Raw genomic sequence first — 24,125 nt, forward strand, 5'->3', positions numbered from 1 at the left:
AGTGTTGATTACATGCCTTTATTTTAATTGAGTTGCCAATTTTAATAAAGCTTTTAATTCTACTTAAGACTTATGGCAGGAATACACGATAAGAAAATCGGCCGAAAATTTCCGCTCAGCGAACGATCGGCCGATATTCTACTCGTTAATGCCCAGCCATCAATGACCGCTATCGATATTGTGAACGAAAAATACAGTTTGAAAAAAACGAAACATTCGGTCGTCTCGTTTGCGAATGAACGATATTCTATACATTAGTGTTAAGATCGTTCATTTGAAATCTGTAGATCATCATCACAATGAACACTGTTTCGATGGTCGGTGGACAGCGGTCGGGCGATATTCGGCCCGTGTAGGTTGGCAACGTTTTCGACCAACGAACACTTTTTCATTAGTCGGTGGTCGAATGATCGGGCGATATTCTTATCGTGTATTCCGTCCATTAGAGTGTGGACATTATGTTTGTATAATACCTTATTCAAAAACCCCTTTGCAAAATGAGAAGATAAGCCTTACAGTGGGGATAAGGAGGGACCCACTGAAAGGGTAGATCAGTTTTCTCTCAAGTTGAGCTTTAAGTTAATTGCGTATGTGCAAAACTAGGAAAACCGTTAAGTAAAACTTGCTAAAACCTCGGGCAACTAAAACCGAGCAAAAACTAAAATATTATGCACTTACCCAAACCATGTGTATAAAATGTGTAAGTAAATATAAAAATATAGAATATAAACGGTGCTACAACTTATATAAGCCTGAATACAAGACTAACAACATATACAGTGGATATAAAAAATCTACACACCCCTGTTAAAATGTAAGGTTTCTGTGACGTAAAAAAAATGAGACAAAGATAAATAATTACAGAACTTTTTCTACCTCTAATGTGATCTATAAACTGTACAACTCAGTTGAACAACATACTGAAATCTTTTAGATGGAGGAAAGTAAAACCAAAAAACTAAAATATGGTTGCATAAGTGTCCACACCTTTAAACAATTTTGATTTTATTACAGCACTCAGTCTTTTTGGGTGGGAGTATATCAGCATGGCACATCTTGACTTGGCAATACTGACAAAAACAATCCAAATCTGTCAGTTTGAGAGGGCATCTCCTGTGCACAGCCCTCTTCAAATCACCACACAGATTTTCATTTCAGATTCAGGTCTGGGCTCTGACTGGGCCAATCTAAAACTTTACCTTCTTCTGGTAAAGCCATTCCTTTGTTGATTTGGATGTATTCTTTGGGTCGTTGTCATGCTGAAAGATGAAGTTCCTCTTCATGTTCAGCTTTCTGTTTTGTGCCAATATTGACTGGTATTCTGGAACTGTTCATAATTCCCTCTACCCTGAATAAAGCCCCTGTTCTAGCTGAAGAAAAACAGCCCCAAAGCATGATGCTGTCACCAACATGCTTCACTGTGGGTATGGTGTTCAATAGTAAGTCCACTTGTAACATACATCGTAACAAGCGAAGCAGTAATCTTACATAGGAGCACCCATAAAGCGGCCAGCAAGTCGAATCTCTCTGGTGGTGGATTATGTTGGAGCGATTTTGATCTCTATAACTTGAAATCCTATTCTTCTGGTAAGAGGCGTGTTTATGTGGGGAAGACACTTGCTGAAGCACCTTTCTGTGAAACACCTTTCACTAATAGAGCACAATTGGACATTTCTCTGATCACTGTGGACTGAAATAGTTTGTATTTTTTTTTTTTATTGAATGTTTCATTTACCTGTTTAGCCACTTGCCGACCGCCCACAGTATATTTACTGCGGCAGTCAGCCCCGTACAGGCAAAGTGACGTAGTACTACGTCGCTAGCCTGAGAGCCTCTAGGGGGCGAGCACGCGCCGCCGGAGGTGAGCTCCCGCCCCCGCTCCTTCCCTAACATGTCTGCGCGTGTGACCGGTGGACCCGATGTCCGTCGGTCACTCGCGATCTCCCGATGCAGAGGGAGAAAGGCAGGCGGCTAATGTAAAAGCCGCATGTCATTCTCCCTGATCTAACTGCAGAGATCATACGATCCTGCTATGTAGGATCGTATGTCTCTGTGGTTACATTACTAGCCACACCCCTTTACAGTTAGAAGCACGCACCTAGGGACACACTTAACCCCTGCATCACCAAAAAAGTTAACCCCTTCCCTGCCAGTGTCATTTTTTACAGTAACAGTGCATATGTATAGCACTGATTACTGTAGTAATGTCACTGGTACCCCAAAAGTGTCAAAAATGTCAGTCAAGGGTCCGATCTGTCCGCCGCAATGTTGCAGTCCCGCAAAAAAAAAAAAAAAATCGCAGATAGTTAGTAAACACAATAACTTTTGCGCAAACCAATCAAAATATGCTTATTGCAATTTTTTTTACCAAACATGTGTAGCAGAAAACACATTGGCCTAAAATGTTAAAAAAAAAATTGATTTTTACATATATTTTTGGGGAATTTCATACAAAAAAATGAGAAAAATATTGTTATTTTTTCAAAATTGTCGCTCTTTTTTTGTTTATAGCGCAAAAACTAAAAATTGCACAGGTGATCAAATACCACCAAAAGAAAGCTTTATTTGTGAGAAAAAAAGGACATCAATTTCATTTGGGTACAGTGTCGCACGACCGCGCAATTGTCCGTTAAATCCACGCAGTGCCGAATTGCAAAATAGGGCCTGGTTTTTGGGCAGCCAAATTCTCCAGGGCTTAAGTGGTTAGAGGACTTACTATTGAATGCCATTTATCATTATACAACTGGTTGCACACTTTTTTTTTCTAACTAAAACAGAGCACAGAATGACTATGTACAAGCAGGTGATCCTTTAAAGGCAGGCATGTCCAACCTGCGGCCCGGAACTGCAGGCAATACGGCCCACCAGATGAATAGCTAAAAAAAAGAAAAAGAAAAAAAAGAAAAGCTAAATTGCCAGCGGTATGCCGATATCCGAGCAACAGCATACCAGTCAGTGTTGTTGTGGCGCCGGCCAGGAATGTATAAAGTACTCAGAACACCAGTATATGTCTTAAGTGTCAGTGTACCGAGTCCTACGATGCTGCTGGCTGGGGAGTGGCCGACCAGGACGAGCGCTAACGACATTGGTTTGGAGCAGCCTGGGTGGGTGGGCTGTGGGCATGGCTTGTGGGGCGGAGCCAGAGCAGCGCATGGGTTAGAGAGCATACCACCAGTGCTGCAAGAAGGCTTGGACATACCACTTTGCCAGCTGGTGAGTTCTAATAAATCTAGGTAGAAATGTGAGTGGCTGGCTTAATTTGTTGCTCTTTTTAATGTATGGTAAATGTTAGAAGAATATCCTGTGCTATGGATCAATATTATATATTAAATGTATAGCGTATACATCCGGCTGCTGCCCTCACCTGTTGGTGGTGTCCCTATAGATGTGTAAAAGTGCTGATGTTTAAGTGAGTGGTGGCCCTGCCTAGATTAATAAAAAAAATGTGTGATATAAAGTAAAAAAATGTAAATGGAAAAGATCCTTGATAGGTTTTGCCTTGGGTGATATTCACACCATTTATTAGTAATGATCAACCTGTGCTAATTTGTCAATGAACTAGGTAAAATATATAATGAATATTATATGCAATAAAAATTGTATGTAATAAAAATCAGCGATAAAACCTGTGCCAATTAATCAATGAGCTGGTTGCGATATTTGCCAATAAATTATAACGTATAATTCATACAAATAAAATATGGTATGTATGCTATTCACATCAGAAAACTTAAGTGACTAAGTGTTATACAGCTGCAAGAAAAAGTATGTGAACCCTTTGGAATGATATGGATTTCTGCACAAATTGGTCATAAAATGTGATCTGTTCATCATCCAAGTCACAACAATAGACACAGTCTGCTTAAACTAATAACACACAAAGAATGAAATGTTGCCATGTTTTTATTGAACACACCATGTAAACATTCACAGTGCAGGAGGAAAAAGTATGTGAACCCTTGGATTTAATAACTGGTTAAACCTCCTTTGGCAGCAATAACTTCAACCAAACGTTTCCTGTAGTTGCAGATCAGACATGCACAGCGGTCAGGAGTAATTCTTGACCATTCCTCTTTACAGAACTGTTTCAGTTCAGTAATATTCTTGGGATGTCTGGTGTGAATCGCTTTCTTGAGGTCATGCCACAGCATCTTAATTGGGTCGAGGTCAGGACTCTGACTGGGCCACTTCAGAAGGCGTATTTTCTTCTGTTTAAGCCATTCTGTTGTTGATTTACTTCTATGCTTTGGGTCATTGTCCTGTTGCAACACCCATCTTCTGTCGAGCTTCAGCTGGTAGACAGATGGCCTTAAGTTCTCCTGCAAAATGTCTTGATAAACTTGTGAATTCATTTTTCCTTCCATGATAGCAATCCATCCAGGCCCTGATGCAGCAAATCAGCCCCAAACCATGATGCCCCACCACCATACTTCACAGTTGGGATGAGGTTTTGATGTTGGTGTGCTGTGCCTCTTTTTCGCCACACATAGTATTGTATGTTTCTTCCAAACAACTCAACTTTGGTTTCATCTATCTACAGAATATTTTGCCAGTACTGCTGTGGAACATTCAGGTGCTCTTGTGCAAACTGTAAACGTGCAGCAATGTTTTGTTTGGACAGCAGTGGCTTCCTCTGTGGTATCCTGCCATGAAATCCATTCTTGTTTAGTGTTTTACATATTGTAGATTCGCTAATAGGGATGTTAGCATTTGCCAGTGACTTTTGTAAGTCTTTAGCTGACACTCTAGGATTCTTCTTCACCTCATTGAGCAGTCTGAGCTGTGCTCTTGCAGTCATCTTTACAGGATGGCCACTCCGAGGGAGAGTAGCAGCAGTGCTGAACTTTCTCCATTCATAGACAATTTGTCTTACCGTGGACTGATGAACAGCAAAGCTTTTTGAGATACTTTTATAACCCTTTCCAGCTTTATGCAAGTCAACAATTCTTAATCATAGGTCTTCTGAGAGCTATTTTGTGTGAGGCATCATTCACATCAGGCAATGCTTCTTGTGAAAAGCAAACCCAGAACTGGTGTTTTTTATAGGGCAGTGCAGCTGTAACCAACACCTCTAATCTCATCTCATTGATTGGACTCCAGTTGGCTGACATCTCACTCCAATTAGCTCTTGGAGATGTAATTCGTCTAGGGGTTCACATACTTTTTCCGCCTGAACTGTGAATGTTTAGATGGTGTGTTCAATAAAAACATGGCAACATTTCATTCTTTGTGTGTTATTAGTTTAAGCAGACTGATTGTCTATTGCTGTGACTTGGATGATGAACAGATCAAATTTTATGACCAATTTGTGCAGAAATCCATATCATTCCAAAGGGTTCACATACTTTTTCTTGCAGCTGTATATTGATCCTCTCAAATAAGTGCAATGTGCAGAAAAAAGTGCAAAAACCCATAAAGCTTATGGGTTTTTGCACTTTTTTTCTGCACTAGAGTGATCTTCTGAGTAAGGCAAGAGCGGAATTTCCCATTCATAAGGTAGAGTCCATCTCTTGTCTTGCCCAGAGCACCTTCTAGTAGATCCTGAGAGGCGCACCTTGCACAACACAACATAATGTGCACAGAAGATGGGACCTGCAGGCCTAACTGACAGAAAAACTTTTTTTTCAAATAGGGAACAGAAGCCCACTGCATTTTTGTATAAGCTGCAACAACAGGAGAAGCTAAAGTATCAGCACTAAGTGCAGAAATACTTTAAAATATGCCTTGCCTTACAAAGTCCATTTAATTAGTGCAACCTCCCCCATGCCCTAACCACTGCACAATTAAAAAAAAAAAAAAAACCCTGTAAGGTAATATACTTGCCTTATCAGCAACTGTACTGTAGAGGGTGACATCACTGTCATCCTGCAAAAATGCCTGGAATGCGGAGTATGCCACATCTCTCAAGACTAAATTAAAAAACAGTCTTCAAGCAAGATTTTGGCTACTTCGTAATCCCTGGAAGGATAGGAACATCACCCTTGCTAGGCATGGTGGGCAGAAGCAAGGGTAAGCCAAGTATATACAAATTTTTAAAAGCAGGTTATTTTAATTTATTAATGTAATGTTATTGTATGGCAGTGGTGGATCTTGGTGAAAAAGTGCATTTTTAGTGCAAAGTCCACTTTAATGGCCAATAGCAAGGGTTGGGGGGACACATTACAGAAGAGCTGATACTTGCTTATATCTTCGGTTTTTCTTGCTTTTGAATATTTCTATACTCTGTTTGAATGCCCAGGCTTGTTACAGGACTAATCTGTACAATCTCCTTTAGATCTACCAATAACGTTGTAGAGCAAGGAAGCCTGACTGAATGCAAATTAAAACAATAGATTAGGTAGGGCCTCATATTACAAAGTTTTGTAAAATCTAAATCGGATTGTACAGCCGTGGCTAAAAGTTTTGAGAATGACACAAATATTAATTTTCACAAAGTCTGCTGCCTCAGATTTTATGATGGCAATTTGCAAATTCTCCAGAATGATGGAGTGATCAGGTAAATTGCAATTAACTGCAAAGACCCTCTTTGCCATGAAAATGAACTTAACCCCCTAAAACAATTCCACTACATTTGTGAAGGAGGCTTCAGGTCACCCAGAAAAGTCAAGCAAATGCCAGGACCATCTCCTACAGTTGATTCAGCTGCTGGATCTGGGGCACCACCAGTGCAGAGCTTGACCAGGAATGACAGCAGGAAGGTGTGATTGCACCTGCGGGCACAGTGAAGAGAAGACTTTTGGAGAATGGCCTGGTGTCAAGGACAGCAAAGAAGCAAATTCTCCCGAGGAAAAACATCATTTTCTCTGATGAATCTCCTTTGCGATTGTTTGGGGCATGCGATAAAAACCCTTGTCCGGAGAAGAAAAGGTGAGCACTACCATCTGTTCTGTATCATGCCAACAGTAAAGCAGCCTAAGACCATGCATATGTGGGGTTGCCAAGGGAGTGGGCTCACTCACAATTTTGCCTAAAAACAGAGCCATGAATAAAGAATGGTACAAAAACATTCTCAGAGAGCAACTTCTCCCAACCATCCAAGAACAATTTGGTGACAAACAATGCCTTTTCCAGCATGATGGAGCACCTTGCCATAGGGCAAAAGTAATAAGTGGCTTTGGGAACAAAACATCAAAATTTTGGGTCCATGGCCAGTAAACTCCCCGGACCTTAATCCCATTGAGAACTTGTGGTCCAACCTCAAGAGGCCGTTGGAAAAAAAAAAAACACAATTTTGACAAACTTAAATCATTGATTATGCAAAAATGGGCTGCCATCAGTCAGCATGTGGCCCAGAAGTTGATTGACAGCATGCCAAGGTGAATTGCAGAGGTCTTGAAAATGAAGGGTCAACACTGCAAATACTGACTCTTTGCACTGTTACTAAACCCAAATCCTGCATTCGCTATATCTGGTCTCCTACAGTACACAGAACATGGTAATAAAATTATTTTAGTAAATATAAACGGATAAATACCTTTTTTCATCGGCAGTATATAGCAATTAGAGCTATCTTGTGACTTTTATCAGTGAGCGCTAATAGCTTGTTGGAGGAGTTTATTTCTCCTACGATTGTCCTATCAGGCTTCAAAGACCATTGATTCTACGTCTGAACATTGGACAGTGCTGATTGGCCCTGTTCTGATCACATGTACCCTCCCAAAAAAAAAAAAAAAAAAAGCGCTCTAACAATACACACCAAACTGAGCAGCCTGACTCTAGGTTAATTTTTGGAGGAGATGACCAGAAGACAGGATCGACCAGCCTTTTCACAAAATGCAGAGGATTAACCCCCTTAGGATCCACACTAAAGGGTATAACAAGTATAACAAGCATGCTTTACTGCAAATACTGACTGATTTTTAATGTAGTGGGTTTAATAACACTTAATTATTCACCTGGGGTGGCATCTTTTTTTGTTAACAGTGTTCCATATGTCAATATGCCCCTGTCCACAGCCTACGTTAGGGCTGCAACTAACGATTATTTTCATAATCGATTAGTTGGCCGATTATTGTTTCGACTAATCGGATAAAAACCTCAAAAAAAAAAAAGTGTATAATTTAGTTAATATTCTTGAATATCTATATGCAGTGGTAAATATAAACATCCAGCTATATAGTTAGATATTTAATCCACTCTGAGACAGATATATGCATTATTGGAGGTTTAAATGTGGTACATAGACTCCGAGATCAATATTTTTAAAAGACCTTAAACAAAGTTTTGCTAATTTTCAGACCGGATTGGTATATAATATTCATGATAGACTCCCTTATTAATAGGCAGGTAGCTTGATACAAGCTCCCCGTGCCTGCTGTCACTTATGCTGGCCATACACAAACTACATTTTTTTTAAGAAAATTTTTAAAAACATTAATTTGATTTTTCTAACCATTAGTGGGGTCTATTCAGTGTTCGTTGTAAACCACAGTGACAGGAAAATTTTAAGGAGCATATATATAGCAAACTTCTCAATCAAACAAATAGTGTATGTGGTTTTTGCTCAGAAGTTATATTCATTTTAAAATTTATTGTTAAAAGCAAGTGGAATTTTCAAACACTTGTCCATTCAACGAATATACAAATTATTTTTACAAATATAAATGCAAATATTTCTGTCCAAAAATCCAATACATGTATGGGCAGCAGAAGACCTTTAGTAGCAGCAGCATGCTTTCTCTTTATCACCTGTCATGATGGGGGTTAAAAAAAAAAAAAAAAAAAAAAATAGCCCTTTTTAGTAGAAAAACGGCAAATATCGCTACTGTAATATAATTATAATTTCTACTGTGAAACAGTGAAAGTATTATATCTTGTATCGTGTATGTATGTAAAAAAATATGCTTAGAAGTCGGATATGCTGGATATTTTAACTGGGAGTCAAACATGAAGGTATATGAAGGGTGGAGGGGGGGGGGGGGAATAAAATTTTTATATTAAAGTAGTACTAAAAGCTGAGACTTTTTTTTTTCCATGGATATAATAATTTTAAATATAATGCACAATACTAGTAAACTTTTACTTTAAATGTAATTGTAATGCCTTATATCACCTCTAGTCTATCGGCCTCCACCTTCTCTGGGTTCAGATGCTCCTCTTCCCTGCACAGAGCCCTTAAAGTGATTGTAAACATTGGATTTTTTCTTTTTAACAACAATCTTGTCATACTTATCCTCTCTGTGTAATGATTTTTCACAGAGCAGCACTGATTCTCCTCTTCTGCGCCCCCCCTTCCCACAGCACTTCTGGCCCCTCCTGCCTTTAAAGTGCCCCTATAGGAAGCAGCAAAGTATAGTACTGTACAGAGTGTCCCTATTGCAAGGTTAAAAAACCTCTGCCTTTGGAATCACTTGGGTCCTTCTCTTGCCCAGGACTACATTTCCCATGAGGCATTGCTCCTCACACATTCACAAGTTCTGTTATCTACATACATGTATGGATGGTGCACTGCGCTGTATGTGCGTTGCACTGTATTTTCTGATATGTAAACAAATAATGCATTCTGTATGCAGGACAACTAATCGGCTGACCGATTAATCGATTACGAAAATAGTTGACAACTATTTTCATAATCGATTAGTTGACGATTAATCGATTAGTTGTTTCAGCCCTAGACTACGTGCATCACTTTTAGACCCTAGCAAAAAACGGAGCATTCACAGAGGGAGTTAGAGGCACCCAGGGTGTGTCCTCATTGATCATCAGTTTATATTTGCTAGCCCAAAGCTGTGTTTTCTATCTGAAAACAGATGGGTGAAAAAAATTGGATTTTTGACTTATAAATAAGTTCCATTAATTACATTTCTCTGATGTTCACTGATGGACACAGCTCCGGATTCTTTTTAACTGCCCCCTACAGGAGTAGGACACTAGGCAGGAAAAAGCTTGACTGTGCCTATGGGCAGTCCCAGGGGGTACACACCCACACTCAGTTTTGTTACAAGCAGTGTCAGAAGAAAGAGGGGTAGGTGCTGTGTCCGTCAATGAACATCAAAGAAATGGATTTTATGGTAAGTCAAAAATCCCAATTTCTCTTTCGTTCATTGAGGGACACAGCTCCTGCTTCTAAACCATTGGGACGTCCCAAAGCAGTGTTAAACATGAAGGGTGGGAAAACAGCAGAAAAAAATTCCCAAGGCTAACCATAGCCAAACAGGTAACATGGAGCTCAACCATAACAACTAGAGCTCGCCTGAAAGAACAATACATCCTCAAAGAGGTCCGGTTCCTCGAAAACCTTGCAGCCAAAAGAAGCATCCGCAGATACCAACATATCCATTTTTTAAAACTTTGTAAAAGCGTGCACAGACAACCAGATGGCCACCTTGCAAACCTGCAATACTGATGCCTGACGACGGCACAGGAGTCACTAAGTGCCAGAGTAAAGTGTGCCTTAACAGGGAAAGAAGGAACCTGACCCCTAATTGAATAGGCCTGAATCACAGCCAGTCGGATCCATCTGGAAATGGTAGCAGCAGAAGCAGTGGCGGCTGGTGCTCAAAATTTTTGGGGGGGCGCAAAAAGAAAAATGTAATAGGTATTGCTTCACGGCAAAAAACGCAGTAAAAAAATTGCATGACTTTGAGGACATGGTACAGGCATGGCACAGGTGATGGCATAGGCATGGCACAGGTGATGGCACAGGTGATGGCATAGGGATGGCACAGGCGATGGCACAGGGATGGCACAGGCGATGGCACAGGGATGGCACAGGTGATGGCACAGGCAATGGCACAGGCAATGGCACAGGCATGGCACAGGTGATGGCATAGGGATGGCACAGGTGATGGCATAGGGATGGCACAGGTGATGGCACAGGGATGGCATAGGCATGGCACAGGTGATGGCATAGGCATGGCACAGGTGATGGCATAGGCATGGCACAGGTGATGGCATAGGCATGGCACAGGTGATGGCATAGGCATGGCACAGGTGATGGCATAGGGATGGCACAGGTGATGGTACAGGCCGGCTTCAATCACTTACCTTCTGACGGCGGCGGGATGGCGGGATTCCGGGAACCGACACGAGCAGCGCCGTGGACGTCCTCCTCTTCAGTCTTCTGTCTTCAGTTCCGGTCCGGGCGGCGGGAAGGAGATGGGCGGTGACGGTGCGTAACTGACGCACGCACCGGCACCGCCCCCATTGCAAGTCAGCGATGTCCTGGATGATGATTGGTCCAGGCTGGAGACTGGACCAATCACAGCCAGGATATCATGAAGGTGGGGTGGCTCAGCGCTATTTGCTGCGCCCAGGTTACGCTCCCAGAAGGCAGCCAATCGGCGCCTCTTCTGGGTCGTAGACCCCACCCCCCCCCATATCCACCAGGCCGAGCGCATAGGCCTGCGAACCCAATTTTTTTTTTTTCAAAACTCTATTATTTTTTTGTCATTTTTTTTTTTCAATTTTTTTGTCATTTTTTTTTTAGGGGGGCGGCGCTCCGGCGCCCCTATGCACGGGCCGCCACTGAGCAGAAGCGACCAACACTTTTCAAGGTCCAACCAAAGTACAGTTTGTGTGCGCAAATAGAGAGTTGACTTCCTAAAAGTCTCCATAGCTGCCAGATACACCCTGATTGCCCAAACCGCATCCAGGGAATGCAGAGCAATTGCCATAGGATGTTTAGGTCTGGGACAGTGGGAAGGCAACACGATGTCTTCATTCAAATGGTAATCAGAGACGACCTTTGGAAGAAACGACAAACAGGGGCGAAGAACCACCATATCTCTGTAAAACAGGTAAGGTGAACAACAAGACAACGCCGCCAGCTCTGACACTCTGCACGCAGAAGTAACAGCCACCAAAAAGGCCACCTTCTGGGACATCGTAAGCAGGGGAACCTCCCGATATTATTGAAGAGAGATTCTTGGATCACTGACAATACGAATTTCAGGACCCACGGCAGTAATGGAGACAGTACTGGAGGAATCAAGTGTCAAGCTCCCTGGATAAAGGTACGCACCAAGGAATGTGTGGCCACTGGACATTGAAAGAAAAATGCCAAGGCCGAAACCTGGCCCTTGATGGTACTCAAGGTCAGGTGTTGCTCAACCCCCCGTTGGAGGAAAACCAAGATCTGAGCCACCGAAAAAGAAGCAAGGGAGAAGCCCAAAAAACTCACACCACGCAACGTATGTCTTCCAAGTAAGATGGTAGATCTACCTAGGAGGTAGATTTTCTAACCTTTCACAGCGTAGAATTAAGACAAACCTCCATCCTTCAGCACCTGGCTATCAACAGCCAAGCTGTTAAAACCAGTGACTGTAAAGCAGGATGGAAGATTGGCCCCCTGGAACAGAAGATCTTCCCTGAGAGGAAGTCTCCAAGGAGCATCGGCAACTAGCTATACCAGATCAGCATACCATGACCAACAAGGCCAGTCTGAAGCCACTAGAAAGACCGGAATCCCTTGCTGCCTCGATCCTGCACAGGAGTCCTGGAAGAGGTTTAAAAGGGGGCAAAGGCATAAATCAGATGATATAAAAACAGAAAAAACACTGCGCTTTAGGAGAAGCAGCTAACACCTGAAACAATAGTACAAGTTCCAAATAAAATAATAAAAACAGAATGCACTCACATGTAAAAACGTATGTCAGCGGACCTAGGACCAACCCCTAGAGGACGTGAGTTATCACGAAACATGTAGTGGTTTATCCTGACGGCGCGAGAGTTCGTATTGGTCCCTGGTGTTTGGATGGATCATCAGCGTTAGCTCTCCACCATACTGCCGGGTGACCCATGATCCGAGGAGGAATGTTCTGCAGGACTGCTGCGGCTGCATGTCATTGTTTGTTCCGCTGACATACAAAGTTTTTACATGTGAGTGCATCCCTTTTTATTTATTAAAGTTATACATTGGTAATGCACTATGGGAGTGTTTCCCCTTTTTATTTCCATGGCTATACACTGGATATCCCTGTGACCTATGATTGGTTGTCCCCGGAGAGAGTGACCTATGCTCCTGCCTGGCCATTCCAATACATTGGAGGATCTCTCTTTCATATGAGCGTTCAGCCACCTATGGTCTAGTGGCAAGAGCTATTTGGTAAGGAGCCATCTCTCACTATATTGTCTGGTGGATTCATTTCTACTCCTGGGCACACCTGATCTTCACCTTTCTTCATTTGTTTGGAGCTTTTCCTTTCCTGGGAATCTGTTTCAGCCAATACCTTCCTTTGTGGACTTCAGTGTTCATTTTTTGGACTGTATATGTTAACATCATACTTTAATTCAGTATAAGTGTTTGTCATTCATAATTTAGCGCTACACCATTCTGTTTTTATAAATCAGATGATACTGACGCCAAGTAGCCACTAAGGCGTCTGCGGCGTTGGCCATAGGATCCCGAGACCATGCCACAAACTTCGGATCCTTCCATGGAATGTGTAAAGCAGGGAGGGCTGGAACAATCTTTCCGCCCCCCTTAGAATGCTGGCTACTTCCCTATCCACCAGGACACTTCTTGTGCCCACATGGTGATTGACATAGGCAATGGCCGTAGCATTGTCCGACTGAGTTTGTATTGGAAACCCCTGAAGTCGAATTTTCCAATGATCCAGACAAAGTCTAATCACTCAGGGTTCCAGTACATTGATCGGTAGTCTGGACTCTTCCCGAGTCTAGACTCCCTGACCACAAGCTGGGCTGAGGATGCCTCCCCACCCGGACAGGCTGGCATCCATCAGGACAACAGCCTAGTACAAGGGGAGAAGGATTTCCCTGTCGAAGTGCTGGAGAACGAAGCCACAATATCAGGGACGCTCTCATACCCCGGCTCAATAGGATCAAATTGTCTAGAGACTGGATGTGTCTTGTCCCGTTTCACCAGGATCTTTTTAGCAGAGATCTCGTGTGGAACTGTGTAAATGGAAATGCCTCAAAAGGTAGACACCATCAGGCCCAGTACCCGCATGCATGCCCAGGGGGTGACCATCTGCTGGACAACAGAAGCCTCCTGCAATTTCTGGAGTTTTTATAGACGAAGCAACACTCTGGCTGAAGCTAAATCCACCCAGATAGTCCAGTTTTGTGGACAGAACCAGAGCAGACTTCCGAAGGTTCAGAATCCAATGGAACTCTCTCAGAGATCGCAGAGTAATCTCCAAGGTGTCCATCAGAGCAGTCAGACTCTGCTCGCAGAAGATGATCGTCCAGGTACCAGAGTACCGCGATCCCCCACTGACGCAGCAATGCTAGCTCCGGGACCAACACTTTGTGAAGACCCGAGAAGCTGAGGCGAGACCAAGGATAAAACGCCACAAACTGATAATGCTCCTTGCTGACGGCAAAGTGGAGGAAGCGCTGGTGACCAGCACTTATTGCATTGTAAAGGTAGGTGTCCTTGATGTCGATAGAAGCGAGAAAATTTCCCAGGTGTAGGGACACCACTACCATGCGGATAGACTATGCTGAACTTCTCTACCCTCACAAGGCAGATTAGCGCCTTGAGGTCCAGAATTGGACGTACCTTGCCTTCTTTCCAGGGAACTGTAAAAAGGTTTGAGTAAAACCCCTGAAAACATTCTGAAGCCAGAACCAGGAAAATCACCCCATAAAGTAACAAGTCTGGGGACAAGTGCAGGTTGGAAGGGAAGAACCTTTCCGGAGGAAAAGACCAAAACTCGATCTTCTAGCCGGACCAAATGATTTCGTAGACCCACTTGACATATACCAGAGCGGTACACGGATCAGGAAATCAGCGAAGACGTCTCCTTACGCCAGATACAGACGAGGGAGCCCCTTCATGCACAAGAAGCCTTGTCTGCAGGTCTGGAAGAGCCCCTCGTGGCTTGCCAGACCAGATCCTCTTGGAACCCCGGGGGAGGCCCTGAAAGACTTTTATCCCTTGAGGCACGAAAAAAAGGCCTCTTATGAGCATGGACGGATGGCCCACATCTACTAGTCATGTCATTCAAGGAAGCTCCAAACAGGCAATCCCCCACAAAGGGGAGATCCCCTACAAGAGGGAGATCAGATAAGACCTTCTTAGAAGTCTGGTCTGCAGACCAGCATTGTCAGCCAGATAAGATGCCCGAAGGTCCACTGCGGATACAGACAGCCTAAAATTAAATGGAGCCGCATCCAAAGAGGCATCACAGATAAACTTTAGCTTCTGGATCAACTGATCTGCCAGCTCCACAAAGCCCAGGGGAAGCCGTTCCCCTCCAGGTCCCGGCGTAAAAGTTTAGCCCACTCTTCAGAGTTTGCGACACAGGAGTAATAGTAAATACAGGCCTAAGCTGAACCAGCCACAGTGGAACATATGGCAGGCCAAAGCCTCCGCTCTATCAACTGGGCGTTTAAAGGCCAAGGACTCCTCAACTGGAAGGTAGCTTTATTTAACCTGGAAACCGGCGAGCCCACTACAGGTGGGACCGTGCACTTTTTAGGCAGGGAATCCTTATAAGGATACTGCAAAGCAAAACGCTTAGGGAGCTTTTGAAAAACCCCACTGTTATGTGACAATGTTGTTAAAGTGGGAAAGGGGAACACCGCTGAAACAGAGTGGAGGACCTATGGTGCCAAAAGGGACCTGCGCCTCAGACGCAGCATCTCCGACATGTTAAAAATTTCACGCCCTGACACAATCAGTGCATCCCCCTCCCTACATGCACAGCTAGAGGAGCAGAGGAAACAGCCTCACTGTCTGAGCATTCAGGGTGTGTAGACGCAGACCCAGTAGGGTGACTAGCGCCCGTGGTGGCCGAAACAGATTCAAAATCTGATGGACAGATGAGGCAGGGGAGGGCTGTGGACGCTATATACTAAGGTCACCCGGAAAAAAATTATCAGGGGATGGCCGCCGACTGCAATCATGCAAGGGGGACGCCGACCCAGGGTAAAAGAATGGCCCACATACTGGACCCAGCAGAAAAAACAAGGGCGTCTCCTTTCGAACCCCTCCATAGAGGCCCGCACAATGGAAAATAGCACCCTTAAAAAGGGAGCCGCCCGCTGTGACGTGGACGCGGAACTACCCACAGTGACCACTACATTTTTAGAGGGCGGGGGAGATGGAGGGGAACTTGGGGGGTCCCACCGTCCCAGGGTGGGCACCGCTCCTGACAGACCACTGCTCCATCGGGATAGGGGGGCTGTTGGCCAGGAGGAACGCTGCGACTCAGGCGGAGGCCAAGTCATATGCACGCTCGCGAGAAAGTTAACTGGCAGGCCATCCAGTGGGGCTATGTTGCGGCCGACCTAGCGTGGAGCTGATGCCTGCATGCGCTTGCTGGGCATACTGGGGGGACCCTCTGGATCTAGATTATTCAGTCCGTCGCCCAGTCCGGCAGTTGATAGTGGATTGTCACAGGAACAAAATAAAGATAGGAACTAGGTCCTTACTCCTGACTAGGTGGAAAAAAACTGAGTGCCTATAGCTGAGTGTGGGTGTATACCCCTTGGGACTGCCCATAGGCGTAGTCAAGCTTTTTTCCTGCCTAGTGTCCTACTCCTGTAGGGGGCAGTATAACCTAATGGTTAAGAATAATCAGGGGCTGTGTCCGTCAATGAACAAAAAGAGAAAAGCTGCTTTCTTATTGCAGGTATTTGGAAGCTGGCAGTGGGTCGTGGGGGGGTTGAGAATGACTGAGCTGCAAGGGTAAACGTTAAAAAAAATAAAAAGTTTGCGATCTCGATTCACCCCCCTCACAATCTTAAAACGGCATTTCCTCGATTCATACAGAGCAGAGCTGTTCTCTGCTCTCTCACAGCTGCCCACAAAAAAAAAAAAAGCTTTCAGCAAATGTTTATCAAAATTGTTAAGGCTGCGAGATACGTATAAACACAATTTTTTACAATGTATCATTTTGTTCTTTTAGATCAAAAGAACGAACTTCTGTCTGTAAAGGGGGACAGTTTAACCTCTTAAAGACTAAGCCTTTTTCTGACACTTGTTGCTTACAAGTTAAAAAACTGTATTTTTTGCTAGAAAATTACTTAGAACCCCCAAACATTATATTTTTTTAGCAGAGACCGTAGAGAATAAAATGGCAATAGTAAAAATCTTATGTCACACTGAATTTGCGCAGCGGTCTTTGAAATGCAGTTTTTTGGGGAAAAATACACTTTAATCAATTAAAAAAAAAAAAAAAAAAAACTAAACAGTAAAGTTAGCTCATTTTTTTGTATAATGTAGAAGATGTTACACCGAGAATCGTGATCTTTATTCTAAGCAAAAAAAAATTGTGATTCTCATTTGATCTAGAATCGTGCAGCTCTAGGGGGTAGTGTATTAGGAGGTTTATAGTGGGTTGCCAGGTGTGATGAAGATGAGTATGACAGGGGGCGGGGTGTTAGTTGCCAGGTGGGAGGAGGATATATGAGAGAGAGAGAGAGAGAGAGAGAGAGAGAGAGAGAGGGAGAGAGAAAGGAAAGGCATAAAGAGAACACAGGATCCCAAATCTGAAAAAAAAACAAAAAAAAAAAACACCACATTTTTGGCATGATCTGTATTATTTATGAATTTAGAAAGTGAGAAATAAACATTTTTAAAAGTTTAGAAATATCTGACCTCAATATGCACATCTACAGGCTGTTACTGATGCTGTTGAGAAGTGAAAAAAGAACATTGCAAAAACACGTAGTGATTTTCTCTCGTTTATGGGATTCACTGCAAATCCACTATAGCCTGTCTATAGCCTATGCCCTCATGCTTTTATGGGAGGCGGATCATCCATCAATCAAGATGTGATATCTCACCCACTGTTCTTTAATTACTGGGCATGGAGGAGGAGGGAGGGACTGGGCTATCCTTTAGGATCTGTATACACGCCCAAATGTGTGATGTTAGTACCATGTGACCTGAAAAGCTCAGCTAAAACCAGCAAATGTCCTCTCCAGCAATAGAGACCAAACTGAGCACACTGCTTATCTGGGCTTATCCAGAGTGAATGTGCAGGAGGGGGAGGATCTGTGCATACAGGATCAAACAGCCTTTTCATACAATGCGTGCGCATCTTGACCTATATTATAAAATTTTTTTTTTTTTTTTTTTTTTACACAATGCAGAGGATTAAGGACTTAAGTCCAAGCTATTCTGCATATACAGACAGATTTCACAGTTGTGGGTTCAGTAACACTTTAAAGCAATTGCCAAAAAAAGCCTTTGACACTTATGAAATGCTTGTAATTATACTTCAGTATACCATAGTAACATCTGACAAAGATCTAAAAACACTGAAGCAGCAGACTTTGTGAAAATGAACATTTGTGTCATTCTCAAAACTTTTGGCCACAGTTCTACAGTCCGATTGAAATTTGTATGGTTATATCAAGACAGTGAAAAGAAAATTCCTTGGCATGCTTTGGAACAGAACATAAGGAAGGACAATGTCCTGAAGCGTAGACCCTCTTAGGGAAGATGGAGGTTTTAGGCCTTAAAGTAGAACTGTGGGCAAGGGAGGGTTATAACCCATCAGATTTTTTTTTTTTTTCGCCATCTGTGCCGCATTGGGAAGATTTCCCTTCACTTTCTGTCCCATAGCCAAACGGGAAGAGAGGGGAAATCCCTGCAAATTAGGGAAATAGTATCACCATTGGAAGATTTCCCCTCTATTACTGGGGACAGAGCAAAATGTGTGATTTTCTTTTGCTTTCACTTTCAATGACAATGGTAAACATAACAAATAGAGAGGATAAATCTCCTTAACAGGAGCACAATAAAAACTGACAGGGGTTCTAATCTCAACTTCATCAAAAACTAAAATGTTTTGCCATTAGTTATACTTTAACCACTTCAGCCCCAGAAGGATTTGCCCCCTTAATGACCAGGCCCTATTTTACGATTCGGCACTGCGTTACTTCAACAGACAATTGCGCGGTCGTGCGATGCTGTACCCATACAAAATTGATGGTTTTTTTCCCCCACAAATAGAGTTTTCTTTTGGATCTCGAGCTCTGGCCATGAACCTTTCCACCTTTATGTTCAGACGAGACGCGAACAGATCCACATCCAGTGTCCCCCACCGAGAACAAGGGAGACGGAACACCTCCGGAACCAGGGACTGACGACTCAGATAGTCTGCCTGCTAGTTCTCCACTCCAGGAATGTAAAAAGCGGAGAGAGCTGGAACGTGCGTCTCGGCCAAAGTCAGAAAAAGTCAAAGTCAAAAGGTACTTACCAAGTTAAAAGAAACTGGTGAGGAATACACAATATACAAGTGTGGATAAGAGAGAAAAGAAGTGCCAATTGCCGTCCTTTCCATGGGCATTCTCAGCAGGTATCGTCCGTGGGGCCCCAACGTCATATATTAGTTTCCTGGATGGACCTGTGTTAGGTGGCTTGGTGGATGTCTGTACCCGGGGAGATGCGATGTAGAAAGAGGGAGGTGTCTCCTCCCTTGCTGTACCCGCCCTTCTTTCCCGTCGGGCAGGTCCACCCCTACATCAACGTCATGCCGCACATTTAGTGTCACGCCAGTGCACCTGCATGGTGTTGTCAAGTTACGTGCCATTACATCTACGGGTTATATGGGGGAGGTCTGTGATCATGCGTCCTCGCCCCCACGAGGTTGCAGACGCCTGTGTCTCTGCTCCATTGCGGGAATCCTCAACAGGGAACCCCCCCCCCCGCCCAAGACAAGGAACTCCACATACACCCCCCAGGCGTTAGACGCCACTATAGCGCCCCCGGCGGGAGTAGGGAGGGCAGGACCTTTCCTGACAGGCCACAGAGACCGCAGCTCTGACATCCCCAGGAGTGGGCCCACATCAACCACACAGGCATCTGTCCCAGGGACACAGGGGGCGTAGCATCATTCACCATACCTTGGACCGTGGGGCTCCGCTGCGATACAGCTCGCCTTCCACCCTGAGTGGGGGAGCTGTCAGCCAAGAGGGGTACGCTGCAACTCTGGGCGTTCCAGGTTGATGCATCCTGGCGAAAGTGCTCTTCGCAGGCTTGTCCCCATCCATCGGGGCACCGTCGTGGCGAGGCCTGGGTAGACCAAAACCTGCTCACGCTCATTGGCCAGGCTGGGAGACCATAGAGTACCCAGTGCGAAACCCCAGCCCGGCTGTCGTTTGTAGTTCACCAGGAGGATCCCCCTGACACTAGCTAGCGATAGTAAGTAAAAAGAAATAAAAAACATTTCTCAAAGAAAATAAAAACTGAGACTGGAGTCCCAGCAGGGAACCTAGGTCCTACTCCTAAGCTAGGCAGCAAGAAACTGATTGGTAAGCACAATGTGTCTGGGGTAATGTCTGAAGGGACAGCCCTTAGAGGTGTGTCTAGTGAAAAGTTTTCCTATGAAGTTTCACTGCCTAGCCTACTCCTGTAGAGGGCGCATTACCCATTTGTGAGGAAACTATGAAGTGGTCGCGTCTGTCAGAGGACGTAAGAGAAAACGCCCTAACTCTGATAAGAGCTGAAAAACTCCAAAAAAACATGGCTACTTGGCGCTTATCAACATTTTTGAGCCATAAGCTTTTGTGGGAGTATAGTTTTGTTAAACGCTGCAGCTGAAAAAAAGCCTCTACAGCTACAGCTTTCTACTGGCATTTTAATAAATGTCCAGTGTGCATGAGGCCTTACAGCTAAGGAAGCTGCCATCTTAGCCTCTGTTTGAGCTGCAGTTCCCATGGCGTTGCACATATGAACAGTTGTGACACCAGCCATCTAATGGCTTGCAAATTCAGCTGCAAGCATATGCAACAGTGATCATTCTCAATCATGGCATGCCCTGAATGTAGTGTCTTGAGAAACCGTTAAATCCATGGGCTTAGTTTTGCTTTAAGAAAAAAAAAAAAAAATGCTTGCTACTGTTTGTGAAGTGATGGCTACCAATTTTAGGTGCTTTTTATCTCCTTCAAAGCCTACCAAGCTTTCTTTGCTTTGTAATGCTTAGGAGGGAGCTTTAAGCCTGGCACACACTGTTTTTTCCGTTGGTTCAATCCAACGTTAGTACAGAGATCTCCTCTGCTGAGCTGCTGTGTTCTGACAGGGGGACAGTCCCCTCACCAGAACACTCCGATCAGCGTGCTCAGCCAATGGCTGCGCGCCCTGATCAGGAGGCGGTCGGCCGGCTGGCTTCTGTCGGACCATCTGCCATACACAAAGGCCGAAGGTCGGCCAGTTTTTATTGAATCGGCTGATGTTGCTCGGCATTCGGCCCATGTGTACAGGGCTTTAGAGTAATGTTTAACATAATAAAAACCCTGTTTGTACTGAGCTGGCAGATCTTCATTACCAGTTGTAAATTAGATTTGAACATTGTCCTAACAATGGATTAAAAATGTAGTAGCCGATGTCCTGCATTGTATGTTATTGAGAGATCGCACAGCAGGTCCCCAGTCTGTGTGGGGACAGAGCCACTGAGATTGTATGGAAATGCCTACAATATGCCATAAGTCCTTTTCCCTAGATACATCTGTTTTTAGGAGATATTTGATTTTTTTATTATTTTATGTATGCTTATTTAATGGACGCACAAACATATACAGTAAAACCTTGGATTGAGTTTACCTTGGTTTGAGAGGTTTTTGCAAGACGAGCAAAAATGTTTTTTTATAAATCTGGACTTGATGAACAAGCGATGTCTTGATATACAAGTAGTGTCACGTCACAACTGAGTATAAAAGAGAAGAGAGGCACCTCTAAGTGTAGCAATATGGTTACATTTAATGAAGGTACAACATTTAGCAACTCCAGGAGCGCTTCAAATCTTGCTTTCAGATCGCTCTACTGCAGGGTAGTCTTCCCAGTCAAGACTGTAGACTGACAGTGGTAAGAGCTGGCAGTGTGGAGGATGGTCTATGTGGACAGCTTTACCCCAGACGCCTGCATTCTTAGATGTGCCACTTTTAATTATCAACCATGCGAGTCGTTAAATGTAGAACCTTCATTAAATGTTACCATATTGCTACACGTAGAGGCGCCCCTCTTTTATACTCCATAGCTCCTGCTGGAGTTTGCTTCTAATCCCCTTGTGGAGGCTGCCATTTGTGAATGGACATTTTGTGGTTACACAACATTGCTATAATCTTTTTGTATGGACTATAAAACGGAAGGACTTATGAATAAATGGTTGTGGAACGAATCATCTGAGTTTCCATTATTTCTTATGGGGAAATTTGCTTTGATATACAAGTGCTTTGGATTACAAGCATGTTTCTGGAACAAATTATGCTCGCAATCCTAGGTTTTACTGTAGTGAGCCTTTTTCAATGAAATGTGGAAATCTGCTTTCACTCGACAGTGAGAAGCCAAAGATCTCTGAAATAGAATAATCAAGGACAAGATTTTTCCTTTAATTACTGCTAGATGAGGATCCAGACCAGGCTGGAGGAAGAATAGAATATATATGCTGGAGTACTTTATAGAATGAAAGTTCCTTTAATCACACAAAGAAAAATATGACTTTTAAGAGGGATGGTAGACTTTGTGGGAATTCAGGTGCAGTAAAGCCAAGCACAAGCGTGCCAATGCAAGGAAGTTGCAGCGGTTTTTAAAGTAAAAAAGGCACTTCCGCCTCAAAGCCCACAACCACAGAAGGGTGGTCACCAGCACCCACACCCCTCAAAGGGGATCTTAGGAGATAATATGGCAGCCTGGGCATGAATGATTAATGGGCATGTGCCTGGTACTCACCGCTCTCTATTCTGTGGGCAGGATTAAAAGGTGGATATACCCCCTTCCTGGCTTCGCCCTCCATAATGTGCATACCTCGCAGGGGGTATTTAGATTCAGGGCTCAAAGAACTCTGTGCCAACCAAGTCACAGCTGAGGAGTCAAGTGATCAAGAAGCTGCAGTAGTAGCTAGAGCCTATGAATTACTCAGATGCTTCTCTTATCAAGATTGCCAAGAAGAATAAACCTCATCAGAATAAGTGCAAACCTTCATAGTAATAAGGTAAGCTTCTCTCAGATGATTTTAGAAATGAAAAAATGCACAGGAATTATCACAGCAGCAAGAGGGGAAAAAAAAAGGGAGACTAGCTGGGAGCGGAAGGAAAAATGTAGTGAGGTGTCTTTGCAGCCCCCTTTTTTTTGGCAGTGCCCAAATCATCTGCAGGTAGCTGCTATAACTCTTGATGAAGACACCTGATCCAGCCTCATTTATATTGTATGAATACAAAAGGGTATTCACAGGTTTCTTTTGCTCTTTTTGCTTAACCAGCAACTTTTGGCTGGAACCACAAAAACAAAGGGCGAACCAACCTAGTGCATTATGCTTAACCACTTCCATACCGGGCCTATTCTGTCACTGTCCTTCAAGATGTAAAAATCGTATTTTTTTTTTGCTAGAAAATTACTCAGAATCCCCAATTATTATATATGCTTTTTAGCAGAGACCCTAGGGAATAAAATGGCGGTAGTTGTAACTTTCGGGGGAACCCAACTGACCAGTGACAATCTCGTTGAAATAGGAGGGAAAAGGGAATACCTTAGCCCCCCTGGAAGGCCTGCGGGTACCAAATTTCGCCGACGCGCTGTGTCCTCCATTTTTAAAGTTTCCCACACTGATACAATCAGCACCCCCACAAGCGCTTTCTCTTGCACAGAGGTAGTGGAAGAGGACTCATCCTCACTGTCCGAACACTCAAAGTGCGTGACGCAGACCCTGTGGGGTGATTCTCATCTGTGGTGGCCAAATGAGCCTCAGAATCTGAGGATGCAGAGGAAGCAGGTGAAGGCGGAGGGCGTTTTTTACTGGGTCTCTTCTGAAGAGCCATATCCACTTTAGACACCAGTGACTGCCGGACCTCGGTCATGGCCGCCAGGGTGGACTGAGACCAGAGGGTCCCGCAGCATCCGATAGTGGGTCAGGTGGTGACACGCGCTCTGGGGGCTCCATAGTAACTTGGGGACCACCAGTGATTTTTGCCGACAAAAAAAAAAAAAGGAGAAAATCCAAGTGACAAAAAACCACTGCTGTACCTGCAAGTCCCAGTGCACCTATCAGCGCTACTATAGCAGGAGGATAGAGTATCTACTGCCCCAGGACTCCCCACCACCGCTGCAGCAGGAGAGAGAAAACGCCAAGCTGCTCGCTCCACACCGTTCAGAGAAGAAGAAAACGGCTGTACTGCCACTAGAGATCGCCGCCGAGCACTGCTCATGAAGGCTTCAAGAAAATGGACGCCCATAGACTTTAATGGTAAACTATGAAAACATGGCCGCTAAG

The 24,125-nt window shown here is 44.0% G+C and overlaps 1 protein-coding gene across 23 annotated transcripts in view; it reads right to left on the reverse strand.

The window, feature by feature from the left end:
• The window catches only part of DLG1 (discs large MAGUK scaffold protein 1), an 818,929-nt gene that overhangs the window by 286,780 nt on the left and 508,024 nt on the right, over window positions 1-24,125 (reverse strand). The window lies entirely within an intron of this gene.

This window comes from Pelophylax lessonae, assembly GCF_965119305.1.
Source record: "Pelophylax lessonae genome assembly, chromosome: 3".
In the NCBI taxonomy this organism is placed as follows: domain Eukaryota; kingdom Metazoa; phylum Chordata; class Amphibia; order Anura; family Ranidae; genus Pelophylax; species Pelophylax lessonae.